Below are 21,514 nucleotides of genomic sequence, written 5' to 3'. Positions count from 1 at the left end.
GCAATCAAGTAGTTTTGCTTTTGAAAAGCATCATCTGTTGTTCATTTTCAGCGAGTGCCGAGGCAATGCTATCTTTGGGCTGCTGCAGACAGAGTCCAGTTCCTGGTTTAGTTGAACTTTGTGACTTGAGGGAGTTGTTTCCGCCAAGACACTCCACAATACTCATTAATTTTTAGCTAAATCAAAGTTTGGGGGCAGGATGTACAACTTCTTTGAGGCAGCATTTAGATGTATTGTGTCCCCTCTGCCAACTTTTGTACTTAGCAGCCGTGAGTCAGACCTTCCAAAGTAATGAGATTAAAAGCAGTGACTTTCTTCTCTTTGCCATCTGTTTTATGAGTTTTCAGGTGACACTCTTGACAGATTTTTAGCTTTTCTTTTTAATCACAAATTTACACTATTAAGAAATATGAAAGCGGAAAATCTCACTTAGTTTTATCATTCAGGGACTGGGAGCTTTGAGAAACTCTAAATGTCAGGAAATTTGGATAAAATCATGAGAGTTGACAGGACTGCGGCAGGACAATAGAGCCCTCCCTCAGTTCTGCATGCCGAGCCTGCAGCAGGGCTTGCATGGCTCTCCCAGTGATATCAAGGGATCGAGGTCTGTCAAGGGATCAAGACCGCCTGAGCCAAGAACCCAAGAGGGCACAAGCCAGGAGTGACTGACAAGTAAATGACACTAAGGAGACACGCATCACGAGCGTGGTCCCCTTGGAAGGGTTGTGTGGGATCCCAGCCGCTGCTTGCCCATATCCTCTATATTGGCTAGCTGTGTATGGATGGGGAGTTGAGGAAACTACCTCCTTCTCAACTATACTGAATCCCTGTCAAAAATTGATTACCTGGCCCACGTGCAGCTGTACTCTGGAGACTGCTGGTCTTCACATACTTCTTCTGAGTTATGTGCCATGAGAACTCTTACTCTTGGTGTAGGGAAGGTCATGGTCTGACCTAACCTTTGTCTGTGACAGTGGTGCAGTGTTTATCTGCCCTTGAAGAAAAGAGAAGAAAGTAATACCTGAATTTCCTCTCTGGTAGTGAGCGTAAGGGTTTACTTGTTCTTCATAGAAAACTCTGCAACGTTAAGAAAACAGTATTTACAAGACAGAGCTCCTGATGGCATTCAGAACTGCTTTTCAACTGCTTGTCAAAGCGACTGCAGTCTGATCTCTACCAGGGCATAAGAATAAATCCTAAAATTAGCAATAGTGGTCTGCAGTTGTACATTCTGACACTCTCAAGATTTTGTGGCTTCCAATGTCTTTAATAACTTTGTTTCCTAAATATGCAAGAAACCATTTCCATCTTGGATAAAGGTGTTTTCTAGCGTCTATTCTGGTGTTACTACACCAAGCCATTACCATTTAAATGGCCTGAAATTAGGCAGTTTGTGTAACGACTGAAGAGCAACAAAACCAAAACAATGTGCCTCTAATACATACCCCAAACACATGTATATTATTTAAAGATATTTCAAGGGCCTATAAGGAATTAAAAAGAAAGGGGTGCTGTTAACCTTGTATAATTCTTACGCAATGGCCAAATAGGAGAATGATTGGAAAAAATGTCAAGAGAGAAATTACTCTTGCATTTCACAGAAATAAAGTAGAAAGTTGTTATCTTTCTGAATTTCCATGTTTGCATCACATTCGAAATTTCCTAACGTGATTTAAATAAGTTGTGAATGTACTTTAAAAACCTGATTATTTTATCCCAAGGAAGATCTGTGCATCATCTGAATGACACGCATTTCGGGAGCTGCTTGTGTTCTGCTGAAAAGTCATTAGACTAAGGATGAGGAATGGCATATGTTAGAAACTCAGCAATGTAATTATGTGCAAGAACTCTGCTACAGCCTTTGGTGATAAACTACAGTCTAGATCCAGTCCTTGAGGATCCAGACAGTATTACCTTATGAGTTACTGAGCCTGACTCACTGCTGAATCTCTTCTCTGTAGTCTAATGCTGTGCGACGTGCTCCCACCCTGTGGGAAACATGAAGGCAGCGGCCAAAAGAGCATGTGTGCGATAAAACCATTTCCCCTCAGTATTTGTATTACAGTCTCGCTTCCTTTTTTTTGGATGTGTACAAGTGAAAGGTGTCAGCTTTGCATGCAGAACTCAAATATACTCTTTTCAAATAGCCAAGCTAAGACTTGGTGATATGTATTTAAAAACAAAACCCCAATAACCAAGTATCTGGTAGTTTAGGCATTTTGGTTATGATGTAGACGTGCTCTTTGATCCATCCAGGCACGTGGAGTCCACAAGCTATGTTCTGGAATGGGGGGAAGTTGAGAAATGAGCATTTAGAGCAAGTTGTGCTGACTATACAGAAAGTTTGATTTCCCCACCCCCGATGACACTTTCGCTTCGTATCAGCTCTCTTGCTTATGCACTATGTATATGCTATTCCTACTCTCCATCGGTGGTCAGTGTGCTAAGAACCAGCTACTGCGTGGTGCTTATGGAAGTGGGTTGGCTAGAGGGAAAGATGCCAACGAGAGGAGGCACGAACCACACTCAGCATGCAAAGAGGGCTTGAGAGGAAGAGGTGGGTCATTGTCTTCTGCTTCTCTTCTGGCAGATGTGTCTGCTCAGATGTGCAAGAAATTGCTTTTTTTTTTTTTTTTAAGCTACTAGAGGGGTAGAGCAATGAGAGCTTTAATATTACCAAGGAACTAAGAAGATCTGGACCTGTGCTGAGATTTGCAGTAGGTATCATATTTAGTATATGCCCAGAGGAATTTTTAAGTCGTGAATTGTCTGTACTTCTTACTGAACCCTGTGTGAATCCTTGGAGAAGATAATCTGTTTTCAGAAGACTAAAGAAATTCAGAGGGAGAATGGGAGAATTGGGCAAAACAATGGGAGATCTATCAGGCTGAAGGAAGCCAGCTTTTTCCTCAAAAAATGAGGTATCTTTAGGTAAAACCAGGAAGCCCATACCAAACCTACAGGTAACTGTTTATTTTTGATGTTATAACTCATATGGATTGTTTTGAAAGTGGCTGGCAAAGTTATCTCTGTTCTCATACCTCAGTCCAACTTAGTCACTGGCTACTAAGGCTGGTAAGAAGAGTAAGACCTAACTTTTGTTGAAGTATTGAGGATACCAGAAATGTTCTTTACTGGATTATTTTTAGGTATGTCAAACTGTCTTGAATGAACTAGGATTCTGTGTTCCCAGATGCACTTGTTATAAGTCAGGTCTTTGACTTTTCTGAACTTTAGTTAGCAAGATTTGTATTCTCTAAGTTTTACTCAAAATTAGGCATAGCCAATGACATGTGTAACTGTTGGTTTTTTTTTTTCTTGAAAAATGGGTTAATAACTAGCCATTTCTCTTTGTGTATTTGAGTTGCTCTTGTGGAGTGCAAGCCAATCCTCCTTGAGGCTGATTATTTTGCTAGAATGGCAGATGCTCATCTATGGTCTTCATCAAATGAAGACCTTGGGAAAAACAGGTGAAAGAGACTGTCCTCTGTCCCCACACCTAATTTAAGGAATCCAGGCAATTGGTAAGCTGGTGAGAACAGACGTTTTGGCAATGCAGATTCCGCTTATGACTAGAATAACTTATGTCTAAGTGTGCTATGGTGATCTGAGCCAGACAGGTGCTTTAGATATGCCTCTGAGCCTTCTTTTGCAGGTGACACTGGGCAGCACAGGTGGCAAGTCTTCCTCTTGTACAGGCAACCCCCAGGCATATGGCACAAAAGTAGCTGGAGATGGTGGGTGGGCCTGTAGGTTTGAGATCCCTGAGGAAACGACCTAGAAGAGGCTGGAGGCAAGTTTAAGTGCTGTGGGACCCCCTGCGGCAGCCATTTGGCTGCTTCTGAAGAGTGGATCGGGTAGGACTGGTTAAGATAATCTTTCAGCTCCCCACAGATTTACACTTATATTTGCCTTTTCTGTGGCAGTTCAGGTAAAGGAAACCCCTTTGTTTATGTGGGAGTTTGGATATATGAGTGAGAAGCCTTAGGAGTGCACTGTTTGCAAAAGACTGCTTTGGAGACTTGTGGTGGGTCTCCAGCCTTCTGCAAATCAGCTAAAATGTATTGGTCTATTTACTTTTGCCTTTCCTAATCCCTGGGAGGGATTTTTTTTTTTTTACCAGACAAGAGCCCAAGTCACAGACTCAAAGACTTGCAGCTGAATTTTGTCATTGACTCATCACATGCCTATTGGTAAGCCATCTGCAAATAAGATAATTGTCTGTAATTTGGGTTGTCTCATCTAAAGACCTAATTTCCATTGCTGAAAAATGAGCCGAATTCATATGACACAAGGATATTGTGTGGAGTAACTCACTGTATCTAACTATTGAAGAGCTCTTTGCAGGTGTAGAGGGCTTGTTAATAGCTAATTAGCTTTATTTAACTGTACTTCCAACCATTAAAACTCCATTATCCCAAATGAAACCAATCAAGCTTTTATTCTAACCTGTACATAGAGAATAATTTTTCCAGCCATGACTGTGTGTAACTTGCTGTTTGCTCTCATCTGATCCACTTCTTAGCTCTTGACAGTGAATTGAGTTCAATCTCATCTGTCTCAGTAGCTCAGATGTTCCTAGACTTCATCCTGAAAACCTCTGCACACAGTTAGCGCATTAAATCCCCATTTGTTTAATGGCGCAATTGTCCCATTTCAAGCAGTTGAGCGGTGAGAGCCCTGCTCAGTAAGTAGGGGTGCAGGTTAAAAAACATCAGTATATGCCACACTCAGTGGGAAGCTTTTTAGAGTGGTAGAAAAGGGACGTGATAGATTGAATGCTCGGGCAGTAGCTCACCCATTGCAGGTATCACAAAGCTGCAGAGAGCATTTCTCCAAAGAAGGTACCTGCTTTGTCAGTTCAGGTGTACCCCAAAATGGCACGTGCTTCGTCTCTGCGTATACCAAGATAACAACAAACTAAGATAACACAGTATTTTCTTTCTTCTTGGTTTCACTGGCTGGAGACAAGTTCATTATTCATTTACTCAGAACAAGTGTCAGAGCAGGCAGTGGAAAGTAGCACAAAAATATCCATCATTATCTGTAATTTCACTGCGATGTTTATTACCGTGTTTCACAAAAGTGATTTCCTTTATGAGGCAATTTCGTGCCTTACTACTTCCTAACGCATCTTGCTGCTACCTTCAAATGTACAATTTTAGAAGACATTTCCACAAAATCCTTTTTAGTTCCCAAATTTTAAAATATTCAATATACTCCAGCATGAATGTCATTAGGCTTTAGAAACTATAGCTCTGCTGTGTTTACTTTTAAATTTCATTTTCTAGAAATACTCAGTTACTTACAGCAAGATGTGATTGATGATACTTCTGCAGTCTGGTGGAATCCAGTTACTTGGTTCAGCAAAAGTTCACTTTTCGAGGGGTCACAGCGGGAACACGTTATCTCGGAAGTAGTTTTCGGCAGTTTCCCATTTTCTCCTCTTTGCACCTACTTAGTTGTTTCAGCATTTGTTACACTGTGCTGAAATCCTGTCTCTACAAGCTCGATTCCTACTCCAGGTGGATGGTGTATTCAGCTTTATCCCCTTCAGGTGTTGTGGCTGAGCTTGCCTTCTAAGCAAGACAGCAGAGGCTTGACCTAGGGCTCTTTGAAATCAACCTTTCTATTTACTCTTACTGGGCTTTATACTGAGTTAACAGCATCCTCCAGTCAATTGCAAAAGCACCACAGCCCTTGCCCCAACTTTCCCTGCCCAAAGCCCGGCACAGAGCAGGTTGTCGTAATTTCTTTCATCCTTCTGCCAGTTTTTTCCAGTTCAGCCTGAGTGTCTGATGTTTCTGCCACAGGACGTATGTTTTATAGTAAACAAGGATTTAATTTCTCCGAGATAAATTACCTGTAAAAAATAAAAAAGTTGCTTGAAAAAGCTAATTGCACTTAGTCAGTCTAAAACGCACCAGTTGGCGTGTCTCACTGCAGAGCTGCAGGCATGTGTCTGAGCCCCTTGCTCTGCTCCTAGCGAGCGCAGCTGGAAATGGTACCTGCTCTGTCAGGGCCAGCAAAGCAAAGGTACCAGACACAGTACTAACCCCATCCAAGTGAGCTCTTGTGCTCCATGCTACGGAAGGAGCATGCTTGCTGCACTGTCTGAATTTGGGATGGGCCAGGAAAATAAAAAGGAATCAATCAGATGCACCTGGAGCTAAATGTGTCACTTATTAGCAGTGTGAAGTTTGTGTTAATGTGGAAGCAGGAATGGTGCACGTGTGTCAAGAGAACAAGAAGGAGAGAGAAAGGAAAGAAAAATTCACAATTATTGGAAAACAAAAAGTTAAAACCCTGCATGTTCAGATCTGATGCTAGTCAAATTTCTTAGTAGTTCTGAATGATGATGAATGGAAAGCTAGAACCCCCTGAACCTAAATATCCTTGTATTGTAGTTAGTCCTGCTAGATGTACATGTAAATTCAACAAAAGAACTTCTGTGTCCACAGATGAAAACATACCTGTGTAAATCCTCTCAGCCCTTCCTGCCTACCTTGCCCACCTTGAACTTCTAACTAGGAGGAATCGGGAAAGGACACTGTGTTGGACTTGCAGTAAAATTTGGCCATGCGCATATGATGTAATTATATGTCATGCCAGACAATAGCTGTATTATGTCACCCTGATTAAACAAGGGACTGCTCTGTCAATAAGCTACTGCCTATCGTGATGTCAGTCTGCACAATGCCGTTGATTTGGCAGACTTTTAAGCAAAAGAATTATAACCGCTTTCCTCTCGATCACTTTGTTAAATCCAGATTGATCTTTCATCCAAAATGTCAAGGAATCTGGCAGCAGCTTAGCAATTAATGAGAATAATGACCTACTGTAAAACAAACAATGGTGAATTAAAAGTACAGGTCATGTCTGTGTTTGTCATCAAGATACAGATAATTTTTTTTTCAGCTGTTCTTAATTCTCGCCTTTAAAAAAAAGACATGGATACTAGGGAGAGTCTGTTAATTGCAATTGAACTCAGGTTCCTATTTGAGTGCTCAAAGGTTTTGGCTCTCAAATAGGGACAGCTTATGCTAAGTCTGCTGCAGTGATTCTGGCCCCAAGCTTTTCACTCTGCTCTTCTTCAAAGATTTCTGCCCCTGTGGCTGGGACTGCTCAGCTAATCATAAAGCAGTTGCAGATCTGCTTAAATCATAACTGGATGCACTGGGAACAACCAAAATTGATGCCAGTTTACGTTAATATGCCAGAGTGATACAGCACCTACTTCACCAGAAGCTGAGCTGCTCCTGTAAGGAAGGAGGGAGACATCTAAAATAGGCAGATTGTTGGGACAGAAAATTCTTCTAAGCTTTCCTAAGCTTATCTATATCCACCAATGAGTCAGAGCTTTAATTCCCAGTGAATTAAACAGATCAACTCCGAGAGAGTTTTGTACGTGAGTATTTTTAAGAATCCACCCCTTAAATTCTTAAGTTATTTTGATGGTAGGACTGAAGCTCCTGAACCACTTAGACTTTGCAGTGTTGTACCTAAAATACTGTAATTCCATTTAAAAAATTCATACAACTCAGACACTATCTGTAAAAAATGTTCTTGATCAAAAAAAAAAAGTGCATATTCTGAGTGAATGTACTGTTTCTGGTTCACATTTATAGTTAAAAGGGTTTTGTTTTAAAGGTTAAATGCTTTACAATTTTGGACAAACATGGAAGTGAAACTGTGTTATATTTTCACGTAAATTTTAACAGCACTTCTGCTTCACTTTCATGTTGACACAGGCCACATGGGTAAGATTTTATCTGCATAAAAGATAAGAAACATCCCTATTTCAGTAGCAGGGAAGATGAGCGAAAGCATAACTTAAGTCTCACTTAGTTTAGTGAAATGAGAGTTTTCCGAGTGTGTTTAAGAATATATTAGTTCTTTGTAAAAAACCTTGTTCTTTCCCTTAGAATAAAACACCAGAATCTCCTAAGTACAAGAGCAAAAAGAGTCACTGTACTAGCATAAGCCTCTGAACACCATTGGAGACATTACTGCTTGAACGATGTGGTTTTATTTGCTTGGATTATTCAGCATGTGAAGATACATCGGTTGTTTCTCATATGTGTATTAATATCAAAGCCAAAACTAATCTTTGTCAGATCCTGCGTGGCAGAGCCTTGGAGCTACCAGTCACTTGGATACAAGTCCCAGCTTCTTGCTTGGCCTCTGAGAGTGCACGCAAAAGGTCTTTTTCTCTTGTTTTTGAAACACTGGGCCTTTCCTGACTCTCCGTGCTGTCTTCTCAGAGCTACCAAACCGGTGGCATTGTCAGCGTAGCCATCACCTCCCAGCCCCACTCTCCCCATCCCTCACTCCCGTCAGCCGCACAGTCTCGATGGCTCTCATCTTGGGCGGAGGGTGCAAGCTGCGTCTCTTCTAACACACAGCAGATTTCTTGGTCAGTGGCTTCATACCAGTTCAGAAAGACGCGCCGTCATTTCTCAAACGAGTGTTATTTTCTGGGGATAAAAGGGCGAATGGCTGTTTTGGCTATAACGCTGCCCCCGCGTTCGCTGGGGTGCCAGCCCGACTGTGAGACTTGCGGTGGTTTGTGAGCATCTTCTGGTTGCAGGTAAGTGCTTTTCATGCTGCTTATGTCTGTTCAAACGCTGTATGTTCTGTGCTCTGAGACATTTCCTGACCACTCAGTTGAAATTTGTGATTAATTAGATCTCATAAGGTTGAAATGTACTTATTTACAAAAACAGAGGTAATTGTTGCAAGGCTGATGCTTGCATATATAAATTTTTCCTGTTGTTTTTTTTCCCCTTAGTTCTACTGTTGAAAAACAACCTGGTTTTTGTTTTGGAAAGAACCCATACAAAGAGGAGACACAGCTAGAACTCAATTGTACACAAAGTGATGTCGAATGAAAGTGTGAGAAAATGAAGAATAGAAAGTCGTTTTTTCACTACCTCTTTGAAATCTAGTAAAGGGGCCTGAGACGGGTAAAGTTCAAACTTGGCCATTTACCTTAAAAGTAGAACATTGAAAAACAGGTACTTCTAGCAAGAAATTTCTGTAATTTCTCTTTATATAGTGTGAAGCTGCTTCTTCTGAAAGGATAGGATTTTGGAGATGTCCTGTGTAGTAAAACACACCTATTTTGTACCTTATTGCATGGAGCTTCACATCCAATTGAGTTTATCTGGTATGTGGTATTTAAGTGGTGGTTGCGTTTCATTTATCAGCTCATAATTTTTTATGCACATAAACATGACAAAAGAAATATCTGCATTTGGATTGAAATTATCTGTTAATATGAAAGACCAAGATATGTCAACATCATTTGTATTCTGTATACATGCATATGCTAAATAATTTTGTTTTCAGAGTGGATATATTATGGCTTTCTGACTCTGAAATAATTACAAGCCTCAGCTATAGCTGAAGTATTAGTCACAGTGATTTAGCTCTGCTGGTAATGTTGTGAATATATAGAATATTAACACGGTGTGGGGCAGCAATAGTGAGGATGAACCTGTGGCTGTACTGAGTGTTCACCTTTCCACACAGCAACACTCATCTCTCTGTCAGTACTCGCACCCATCCATGTGTGTGAAACTGGGAAACACTATTAAAATCAGATCCTTGTTTTCAGTAAAAAACCATTTTTTTAAATGGCTTTCTCAAAAAAAGACCGTTACATTCTTTAGTTTTCCAAGATCTTGTGTAGCAGGTCCCATACCCATCCTCACATGCCCTGGTGTCTCAGTGCTCTCAATACTTTTCAGTGCTGTGCTTAATGATAAGACCAAAATGTGCCCAAAATAGTTTATTTTATTATTCTGACTATACTATTTTGCTAATATTTTGGTTTCTTCAGCTTTTCTCAAAATGCCTGGCATTCACAGCTTCTTTTATTTGTCAGTGATATTTGCGGATACTTGAGCGTATCTGAAAATTACAGTGTGGGTAACTAAAATAGGAATTCAAATAAGCTTAAGTACTTCATTTGGAAACCTTTGCTATTGACTTATTCATAAGTCAATAGCAGTCTGATCAGTCTGAGCAACAAATATTATAGTCACCACTATAAATTATGATTAAACTATCTTTTTAAAAAAATACGTATATTTCCAGGTGAAGAGAAAAACATTACAAGTTTAGAGAGGTTGCTCAGAAGGCGCTCTGCACTGCGCAAGCATATGTTACCTTAGAATGACGAAGGCTGTTGCTCTTCCTCTTAGCCAAGGCAGCGAAGACAGACAACCACATCACTGCTGTGCACTTTGTGTTCTCAACCGCAGCTTGGGGTTAGCAAAGCTGCTAATTCCTCATTCAGCAGAGACCCCAGCTGGCTTCGGCTGTAGGATTTTTGCTGCCTGAGACGAACCTGAACGCTTCACTGCCTGGGGTGTACTGTCGAGCATGTTCTTTACAGGCTTTTACTGTCTGCAGAAACTATCTAACTAAGTTAGTGTCTGATCACATAGAGCAAGTCTTTTTTTCTCTAACTAAACAGAATTTATATTTTTAGGCACTGAATTTTTTAACAGTTTTCCTCATTTGAGTGAGTAGCAGTTTACTGAATCTTACAGTAGGTGTTCAGTTGTAGCTTGTACCCAGAGAGCTGATGACATTACATATTCAGTGAATGACATGGTAACGACTGAATTTATCAGAGTAGAGTGCTAGGGCAGCATGTTTACTATATTATTTTTTTGTAATGAAGGAAGAGAAGAATACCTGTAGGTGGCAATAGTACCGAAGCTGTAGCCACATGCCATTGTGGTTTTTTAATTAGTAGATTACCATCAGGTCAATTTTCAAGTTAACTTTCTGCAATTCCTATTCAATAAACTGCTTTACTGATGCTGAAGGCCAGGGCAACATGGTCCCTAATGTCTGACTGCAAATCTGAGTGCCAGATTCTCCACACTACCAGCACTGTCTAGCTTAGGCGAATTCATAGATGGCTTTAGAAATTTTGTTTCAACATTTATCTATTTGTTTACATATATTCAATCAGTGAATGCTGACACAGATTTTTAATGTCAGCGTGGAGAGAAATGTAACATCTTTATCAGTAGCATTATTTTAATTCACAATACAAAAAGCTACAATAATATAGTCACAAATTAAAAAATTCTGTCGGTGAACTGGAAAGATAAAAAGTTGTGTGTACCTGAAATAAAAAACCAACACTGTGCATGCATGAGGGCCCAAGTTCTAGCCTGTGGTTGCTCTTTCAAGATGAACTTGTGGTGCTGATGGGCAACAGCAATATTTGGGGAGCCTAACGATACCTGTGCAGCTTTGAGGGCAGCCAGGGGAGAAGGTGTGCTGTGAGCATGAGCAGCAGCACAAGGGTTAGCGGTTGATGGCCTGATGCAGTCTGGATTTCAGCTACTCAGGACAGCCCTCAGGCATTTTATGAGTGGGCTGCTGTAACCCGGGACTGCTACAAAACACTCTGGGAGGTGTGACTGGCACCAGGTCTGCCGGAATCGGAGCAGCGTTCACGTGGGCTGCACAATGCCTTTCGCAATGCACTTCTTGAGTAGGAGCACAGCTAAAGTGTCAGAAGTTACTAGTTCAGTCGGTCATTGCACTGCGATGCACTGGATTTATCACTGCAGTGGGTAAAGACCAACTAGGATTACAAAAGTATTGTAAACAACTGCACAGGTACAAAGTAATAAACAGTTCTTAATTTACAGTCTGTATCAGTATTTCTTCTGCATCATTATTACTTGGTAGGTTATTTAAATGCCTACAGAAAATTAAGTAAGATCTTACTTTGACACAAATAGTTTGCATTAGATGAGGCAATACTAGCTGAATAGAAAAATCTAAGTTCTATTTATGGCCCATTATCTGTGGTGGCATTTTTATTAAATTCCACAAAGCGGGGAAGCGACACATCCACTCAAAATTCTAGTTGCCACTAGAATAACTGTTTGTCCAGAATATTATTTTCTGGGGGAGTCTAATTTATGCATTCCAAGTACTTTGCTGGCTGATAGCAGTTCAAAATAAGGAACATTTTTTGCAGAAATTTAATCATTGCCTTCAGCTGTGAATGCCCATTGCTCAGAGAAGATTGTCCCTGTAATTTGCTACCATTTTAACTGGCATTTTAATTAAGGCCCTTCTGCTTATCAATGTAAAACCAGGGACTGTTTGTTGTGCACCTGAATCTACAAGTTGGACTAAAAATCAACAAGTTGGAGAAATAAAATGTAAAATGTTGGAGTGTTTTTTGAAATAATGAAATAGTTGCAAAAGCCAAACTAACATGTGAAATCAAAGCCAAAAAGAGCAAGCCTGTTGTGACTCTGGGAGCAGCAGGTGAAGTGGTAACATAGTGACCTACTTTGCTGTGCTGATTTATTGGCATTAGTCATCCCCGGTAGCCGAAACCCAAAATTCCACATCTGTTGATATTGTTACCCAGATGCATGTAAAGGAAAGTCTGTGATGGTGGTTTCAAGCATGGCTGTGATTCCTCTTTCTGTGATTCACTATACCTGACTAGACTTGTCCTAGAAGTTAGCATGTTGTTCTCCTTGACGTATTTTATCCCTCGTTTTTCAGTTCTTTTTGCTCTGCAGCATCAAATAGTCCAGGACTTTAAGAAAACTTTCATGGTAGTGGAATTCAGCAGTCAAATATCAAGAAAAATATAGCTAAGACTAAGCTTGCAACTGGTATGTGTAGGTCTTGTATTTAATTATTGATCCTAAATTATCTGAACTACCTTCTACCATATGCCTGCTTTCTTGGTAGTCTTAGAGTTCAGCCTTGCGAAGGAACAACGTTACAGCCTCCAATGGTTAAGAAAAATGAGCAGCCAACACACATTAGAGGAATTTTGTAACAGTAGTGGTGGGTGGAAACACAGTTGAAAACCTTTCTGTGAACCAAAGATCAGACACAGGTTTCTGTTGTCAGGGGTGGGAACTCAGTTAAAGAATGATGACCTCAGCTGACCTTAATTATCTTGTTGTATAATGATCATAAAGAAGGGAGAGGCTTAGAAATACTGCCTTTGCTGTCCTCATATAAATGCTGGGCAAGGAATTATTGGATTACATTGAAGTTGTACTTTTTTGTGCATATGTGCATGCTTCAAATCTGTGCTATGTGTTTGTGGCTTTTTTAATATGATGTTTTAAAAAGATCATGAGAGAATTTAAAATCTTGATTTATTACACAGGTTACTTAATTGCTGAGGAATCTGGGCGCCACCCAACCCATGATAATTGTGCTAGGCAATATAGATAAATGGTTTACAGACCAGCAGTAATGTTCTAAGAATACATTGCATCTTCTCGGTTTTACAACATGGGCAGATCCTAAGCATAAGCTACGGGGTTCATTGGGGATATGAAAACATCTTTCAGCAAGTTACAGACTTCTGTGTTTGCTATGCTGCCATTTGCCAACTCGTCGTTGTCCTGTCTTGCAGCAGCCCCCAGAGAGATGGGCCGTGGTGGGCACAGGGCTGGGGAAAAGCACACCTGGAGGTATTGCCTCCAGCTCCCTCCTTGATGAGCGTTTGTCTCTTGCCCTGCTCCAGGTTACCAAAGGGAAGCATCAGGGGATGATGTTACGTCTTTCGGGAGGATGGCGCAGTCCTCTGGGCCTCTTTCAGTGGCAGAGCTAACTAGCCTCTGACCCGGCCATTTAGCTCCTATCTCCCTACCTGGCACCTCCTCCAAGTATGGTGGTATACGGCTACCGGACCCTATAGCCTGCCCTAACCCTTCGTTGGCCGGCGTGGGACTTGTGCTGCCCACTGCATCCCCCCGGAGGCTGGGGACTTTGCAGGTCAGCGAGAAGTCACGCCTGGCGCTGCTGGGTGCTCCCATGCTGCGTGTGCCAGGTGGTGCTGCCACCTCTCACTGGCTCCTCTCAGCAGTCGGCGTCTTCCCCGGGGAACTTAAAGCGGGGATGACGGTGTATTAAAAAAACAACGTGCTTATTGCTCTGGAAAATGCAAGCATATAGCCACTGCTCGAGTTTTCCCTGTCTCCTCTCTTGCTCTTCCCATACTGCTGCTTCCTCCCCTGTGCTATTCCATGTCCTATTGCTTTCTCCTCCCTGTGGTGCAACGCATGGGTTAAAAATAAGTATTTTGAATGAGAAGCATGTTTACAGCAACAGCAAACAGGGGTAACAAAAATCAATACAAATGGTTTTCTGGTTCACAGTTTCATTAATGTCTTCAGCTTTAAAGGGATTTGAGATTTTTGTGAGGTAAATGACCCATTGCAGGCTACACAGACATTTCAAGTTACATAAAAATTTTAAGGCATAATAAAGTGTTTGTGCGTACTCCTGCTCCTGATTTGAAAAGTTACTGCAGATTTCTTTTCCTGCTGCTATGCACTTTATTTTGATTCTTGGGAAGTATGGATGAAGGCAAAGGAGCAGCTGTTTCAGGAGGCTGCCCATGAAGCAGGAAATTTTTGTCGAAGTGTTTAGGTACCTTCTTCCATCCTTGTTCCGTCCTGCACGAGAGCAAATGCGGAGTACCACATGCTCTCCTGGTTTGTCTGTCAGCTTCTTATGTAGGATTTGTCTCCGCTTCTTGTGAAAAGGCCTCCAAGTCAGCCTTAGCTGCTGAGCCTGTTCCCCTGTCCCCATCCCTGTCTCCATTTTGTAAAAATGCACCTGGAGAAGGGTTACAAAAATGTATGTGCCCCAGTAACTTCCCATGACAGTCCCCGGGGTCCTGCACAAGCAGTGTAACATCTGAAAATATTTGAAAAACATAGCAACAGAAAGACGGAGCTACCGATGGTCCACCTCTTCTCCTCCCCAGATGAACTGGTGCGAATCAGTCCTTGCTGGGCATTTATCCACCATAAATGGCATTAGTAAATAAGGCCACAGGCAGATTTAAACAGAAAAAAATAGCTTAAGAATTTATCATATCACGTCAGCGGAGGCAACAATATCTCTCGGTAGAGTTTCCCCCCACTCCACGAGTGGACGGAGCAGGACGCGTGCCTGCATATCAGCTCCTCAAGGACACGGTAGGTGACATCTGCCACCCCAGCCTCCTCCTCCTCCTCCTCTGCTGATGCTGGAGGAAGGATCAGATGTGTAACTCCACAGCATATGAAGCAAGAAAGTGCTCGCTGTCGTCCGCTTGGAACAAGAAAACATTCTTTTTGCTGGAGTTGCAGCTAAAACGTGTGCACTGCACACTGGTTTTATTTTTTTTAGGCTTCCAGTTATCAATATACATTTAAAAATTAATGTTGACAAGTATAAGCAGATTGTTTACATTTGAGTTCTCTCACCTCAGGGCAAATTTAAAACATGGTACCGCTGCATTACAGCTCGCCAACAGATGTGGTGGATTGTTTCAGGCAAGCGTTCCTGTGTCTTGCACTATCACCTACACACACAGCAGATTGCTGAGTTTTGTTGCCGTGCTTAGTATCAGTTATAACTTTCTCAGTGCCCATGTGCTTTTAACTTCCCTTGAAAACTGGCTGCTGCCACAAAATAACCCAATTTCTGTTATTATTATAACATTTAAATGACATAGCATGGTCAAAACAAACCATCTGTGCTGACAAGAATTTCCATCAGTACACAGCTGAGGCATCAGCCTTCAGCAGAAGAGACCCAGTTAACAACATCTATCTTCCCTATGATTTATTTCAAATTCGTCTAACGCATCCATCCACTGTCTTCCATCTTTCAGAGAGGCTGACAGAAATGAGATTGGTTGGAAACTGTCCGAGAGGTGAAATTCATCCCGTGCTGACAGTGCAAAAACATACGACGATACCCTTGACGGTGATATGGAGCCCAACGCAGGGACAGCTCAAGAGATTCTGTTCTAGGAACAGTGTCATCTCTGATTTGTTTAATAATATCTTTTAGATATATTTGTTTGTGTTATATCAGAGCACAACTGCTATAAACAATTTTAATAAATATTTTTATATGTATTAAAAAAAAATACCCTTTAGACTGATATTTGAAAGATGGTGTATGTGTCAAGTCTTTCAAGAAAGCCACAAAATCAAGGGATGCAGAAAGGTCAAGGTTGAATATTAATAAAAGGTTGCAGTGGGAGGCCTTTCAGACTCTCTGTTTAGCAGTATTAGTGCTGTGGCCATATCTGAAAGTTAACTCTGGGGTTTTTTTCTGTTATTTTGTTAGCACCTCACCTTGATACTCTCCAGACCTCTTTTAAGGAAAGACAGATTAAAAATGAAGTAAAAAGACCAAGTAGATTATTCAGGGAAAGTTAAGTTTTAATAAACGATGCACATACTATAGCCCTGAGTGATGGATAATTCAGTAAAATATCAGTGTGCCTTTGAAATAACCTCATGGAAGAGCCGTTGGCCATAAATAAAGTCAATACCTTGTATGTGCGCATTTTTAAAATCTGGAAAAAAGTTTCCATGTTCTCTCTCAGGTGCCACATGATCTGACAAGGTCAGCATATTCTTCAAAGTACTTGCATAAATACATTGGCGTCTTTGCAAAACTACATGAGATTCAAAGTACAAAGAATTAGTCCTGAGTATCCATTCAGCACGTATCCCACCTACCTGGTAAATTCTGCCACAGCTGTTCCAGAGACAGACGCTGACCAGTACGGACAGCGTGATCTACAAAGTCTAACTAAATTGTGATGTTTCGTGTAGGAATCCCCGTGTGTCTAAGCAGCAGCACTATATGCTGATCAAATCCTTGATGATCAAAATCAGTTTAATTACTATCATTAGATTTGAATCAGAGGGGTAACATACATGCAGAAACCTAGAGACATATTTCAGAAATTTCTTGTAGGGAACAAACTTCATCATGTATGTGGCTCTTAGGTAGCTTTTCTGCACTCATTCAATTAAATCCTAGTAAATAGAATTAGGAAAAACCAGCTAGAACAAATTATGTATTTCTTCGCTCCTCCTGAGACACTGTCCTGGTAGAAGTGCTCCTGCTAGCTTGCAGCCGACCTATTAATATCAAAACACTGCAGCTGCCCAGTATTAAAACTGCAAGTTTTCATACAGCTTCTCATACTTGTGATTCAAGAAATGATGCTATTGCATATTCTCTATTTTACATGTGTATATATATGTATCTATAAATATATGTATTTATGTATATAAATATAATTTACGTATATAAATTCTAGCTTAAAATAGCTAGACACACACTGACTGAGTATGACTGAGGGCTCAATATCCGACATTCAAAGGTATCCAAGTGCCACAGAATTTGTGGTGAAAAGAATTTCAAATTTACTAGTGGCTGAAAGCAAGATTTTATTGCACACCTCCAGCAGGACTGTAGAAAACTACAGACACTGATGCTGCATCTTATTTGAATGGTTCTGCAGAACATGAGAAGAACTTGCTTGCTTTAATTACAGGACTAATTTTTTTCCCTACTTTAATGGCTGTCAACAATTTATGAAACTAAAACCCATCGGCAATAACCGAAAAGATTTGGGAGGGTCCTTAGCTGTTGAAAGTTGGTAATGCTCACAGAAGTTAAAAGGTTTGTCCCAATTTAGGACATTTTAAAAATCTGTTGCAAGAATTAATTGCTAAAAAACAGCTCAGAAATCTCTCCAATCAACCCATAACATGCAAACAGGTCCACTTATTTTTTTCTTCTTGGGACAAAAATGCCCTCTTCAAGACTGGTACATCCCTTCTCAAAAAAAAACCCTGTTAACTTTCTTCCCACTGCCCTATTTTACTATTTACTCTCCATTCAACACAGTCACCAGTTGACAACTGCTCAGGCTTTTGGCAGACTGAAGTCAAGAAAGCGCAATGTGGGTGTTCCCCCTGCACACTGCAGGGTGCCACATGTAAACTGCTCGCTCCGCCTACAAAATGCTGTAAGCACTGGGGAGGCATAAATTAATAATGTGTGTTAATAGATATGCATGTCTGTAGAATACCTAATGAACAAAGAGAAGATAGATAGCTTGAGCAATATATTTTTAACCTCAAAGTTTTCTGTCTAGTGTTTTTCTTATTTCTGAGATTACAGGGTGGTATAAAGACAGGTTGAAAATAGTAGGGATTCGTTTGCTGGAAGTGTCATTCACAGCTACTGAGGAATATTGGGAAACTAGGGGAGGGGGAAATGCTCATGTGCGTGTGTTTACCGACGCATGTTTGTATGTGTGTAGATCTAGAAGTTAGGGAAACAAGGACTGTGTCAAGAAGTTTTGTGGGAATCAAGTCAAAAAGAGGTTTGTCGCAACGCAAACAAGTTGCAGGGAGTTTAGCTCTGTGCGTGCAAAGAGGAAAGAAAAAGGTATCTGTAAATAGAAAATATGCCTTGTAGGGGGGAAACCTGCTGATTTGGGGTCTGTTAATCTCTTCTGGTTTTAAATCGCTGTATGATTTTGATAGATAGGCTGAAAACGTCTAGCTGAGAGCAGTTACTAAACACTTGTTTGTTTTTATTCTCATCTTAAGAAGAGGATTCACTTTAAGCTATTTAAATGCTTAGGGACATTGTTTAACTTTCAAATGTTTACTCTGCTGCCTGTCTCCACTACAGAGGAATGCAAGAATTCCCTGCTGATTTAGTTGAGCTCACCAACTTCTTCTCTGCATCAGTGAAGCTGAGTTGTGTACAGATGCGCCCTTATTTCTTTCTATTGGATTCCTTAGAAAAATAAATGCATTATGGTTTTGGGGACTGGCCAGATGAAGTCCAGAAAACTAAAGGAAATTTCATTATCAGTAGCAGGAGGAAAGTTTATACAGATTTAGTGAAGCATCCCCTGGAGATGACACATTCTTAGAGAAGACAAGAGCATAGCTTTCCTGCTGGGTCACTTATTTTAGTTATATATATAAAGATTTTTTCCCTTTTCTAGCAAACCAGGTAATAGTTTGCATACGTCATTTGCTTTATCTCCACAGAAGGTCTAATGACACATTTGCATTGTTCTTGGTCCTTCAGGCAGTTCTGTTAGTTTTCATCTTTCCTTCATCATAATTTCAGCAGCTGGTATTATGATACTTATATAATTGCTGATCTCAACTTCATCACTCTGAAACTTCGCGCTAGGTTTTTGCTTGGATGAAGCTGTTTGTTATTTTTCCAAGGCCTGAATGAATCATACTGTTATTGAAATTCTGTTAGAAAATGAGAAAATAGTTCATTTTAAAGGTTTAATAGTTCATTTTGGGGTGCCCGTGCTTTTACAGATTTCCATAAATGTTAAATGGCTTAACTGTATCCTCACTCCATCTCTTTTACAAGGATAATTAACCTTTATGGAGATCCACAGTATACTGACGTTAAGAGTCTTTGGATACAAACGTACCCAACATGCTATGGCACAATTAAACCCTTGGCAACTAAGAATGTGATTGCATGATCAACTTTAGTCCTTACTTCTGACTTCTGCCAGGTTCTGCCTTCTGCCCTCAGGCGTGATTCCCTGCCCGCTTTCCTGAGTCAACACCACGGCTTGAGGAGCTGTACAGCCAGTCAGATGAGGGAGCTTATAAAACTAATACGTACGTATTTTTGCAATCTAATGATTTATTTTGTTTTGGCAGAGGTAGTTTTCACCTGGATCAGCTCTCTGACCAGCTCACCATTGTTGCATCCAAATTACAACCAGCCTCAAGGATAAGATACTAGACCAAACACAGGCGCTAAAGGTGCATCTCTCTGCCCTGGTAACGCCCACACATGTAGCATTACAGGCTACCAGTCATCGATTCTACATACCAACTCTGAAGCAGCGGCATCCAAGCAGTCAGTGGTTTTTGTTGCAGTTTAAGTACATAGTATAAATGCTCCTCTGCCTATGTTACTGCCTGTGGGCAGCTCGTAGGGGTTGCTTCTAGGTCAGTATCTGTTTATGGCCCTGGGGCCTCTGATACCTTCCCCTGCCCGTAGTTTCAAGGCCGCTGATGTCAGCCCGTGGCTGGGCTGTCGGGAGGCTCCGCCTGTAGCTCGGGTTGTTCTTTATCTACGCAACAGGGGCATATATAGAAAGCGCCCTTTTGCAGCTGGTTGCTGTTACTCTCTGTGCAGTTACAGCAGAGCTACAGGTATGTGACCAGAGCGACTTTGCTTGCCAGCCAAGGCAGAACTGTGCCTTTCAGTTTAAGCAAATCCTCAAACCATGCCTTCATGGTTTCAGCGGCGCAAAACAGAACTGCTAGAAAATGGTAGGTTATTTTCATTAAAACTTGTGGCAGAAATGAAAAATAAATGAAATGAAAAATGAAAATGAAAAACAAAAACTCTCTTTAGAGTTTTTTCCTGTTAAGTTTTCAAACAGTGAAAGGTTTGTGATATGTTGTTTTAAAAGATAGAAAGTGTGAGAAAATGTATCATTTAGAGAAAAGACAACCTTTCATTGAAAGAAATGCAAGGTTTTGGTGAGTGTTAATGAAGAATATGCTCCGTTGTTTGGTAATTGTATCAGACCGGTGTGTTTGAGATGCTGAAAATCACCAGATCTGGTGAGCGTCAGAGTGAGTTGCAAGGTAGGCACCTTTCCTTCATGTCCTATGTCTTTGCCTTACCACTTGTTTCTGAAGGGTTTGTCTTGATTTCTGTAATAGGACTTCTCCTCAGCTGTGTTACTTTGTCGTAACTTTTATATGTCTGAGCCCTGAAGTCTTAATTATTTATGATATATACCATGTTGTTATTAGAGTTTTTATGTTGCTATTAGAGTTTATATATTGCTCCAATGCTTTCTACTGAGTCTCCTAATTACAAGTGTTTCAAAACCTACATGTAATAATTAATCTTTATTAGCAGAATAGGAAAGTTGGAACATTCAATTTCTCCCCTTATAATACTTTAAATAAAATTGTTTATAAGGCTGTGTATGTTTGTAAGATGCACACACAAACACAAATCAATTTAAGAGAACATTATAAAAGAACAGTTTCACTAGTACGCCTATAATTATTACAGTTTTTTCCTCTGTTTTGATTTGTAAGCATATGCCTGTGAGATTCTTGTTGATAACGTCATGCCTTTACACTGGGCTTGAAAAATTTGTCTGATATCTGTAAAATTATTGACCTGAGGTGGTTACAAAAAAGAAGTGGGGAGCTGCTCGGAGCTCGAGCAGAGGCAATCACTTGCCTTCCAGATCAGACCAACCCGAACACTGCTGCCAAAATTGGGGTTTTTTAGGCAGGAAGAGGGACAGCTTCATCTTCCAGTGACGCTTGAGGCTAGCTGGTGATGGGCAGGGCTGAGTACACGGTGGGCACTGGAAGGGCAGAGGGGTTTCAGTTTCTTCCAGCCACAGAGCTGTCTGGCTGCTGCAGGGTGGCTTCTGCAGTGCTGTCAGGCATCTGTGGACACTGAGGTTCTCCACGCTTCTGTTGCCTTAGGATTGCTTTACATATAAATGCGTTATCAACAGAGCTGTATTGGTTAAGAAGGTAAAGAAAAAGAAATCCTATCCTTCATGGATATAACTTTAGTAAGAAAAGCTCAGTTACAATTATGCTGGGGAAAAAGGTATTAATTTTGTTCCAGAAAATGATATTCCTATATA

At 40.8% G+C, this 21,514-nt stretch overlaps 1 protein-coding gene across 1 annotated transcript in view; it reads left to right on the top strand.

The window, feature by feature from the left end:
• The window catches only part of TMCC3 (transmembrane and coiled-coil domain family 3), a 105,374-nt gene that overhangs the window by 22,162 nt on the left and 61,698 nt on the right, over positions 1–21,514 (top strand). The gene's annotated exons all lie outside the window — the stretch shown is intronic.

The sequence above is a fragment of the Calonectris borealis genome, chromosome 1 (assembly GCF_964195595.1).
Source record: "Calonectris borealis chromosome 1, bCalBor7.hap1.2, whole genome shotgun sequence".
Classification (NCBI taxonomy): Eukaryota; Metazoa; Chordata; class Aves; order Procellariiformes; family Procellariidae; genus Calonectris; species Calonectris borealis.
Note: the sequence above shows the minus strand (reverse complement) of the source record. Positions and strands in the feature narration are given on the sequence as shown.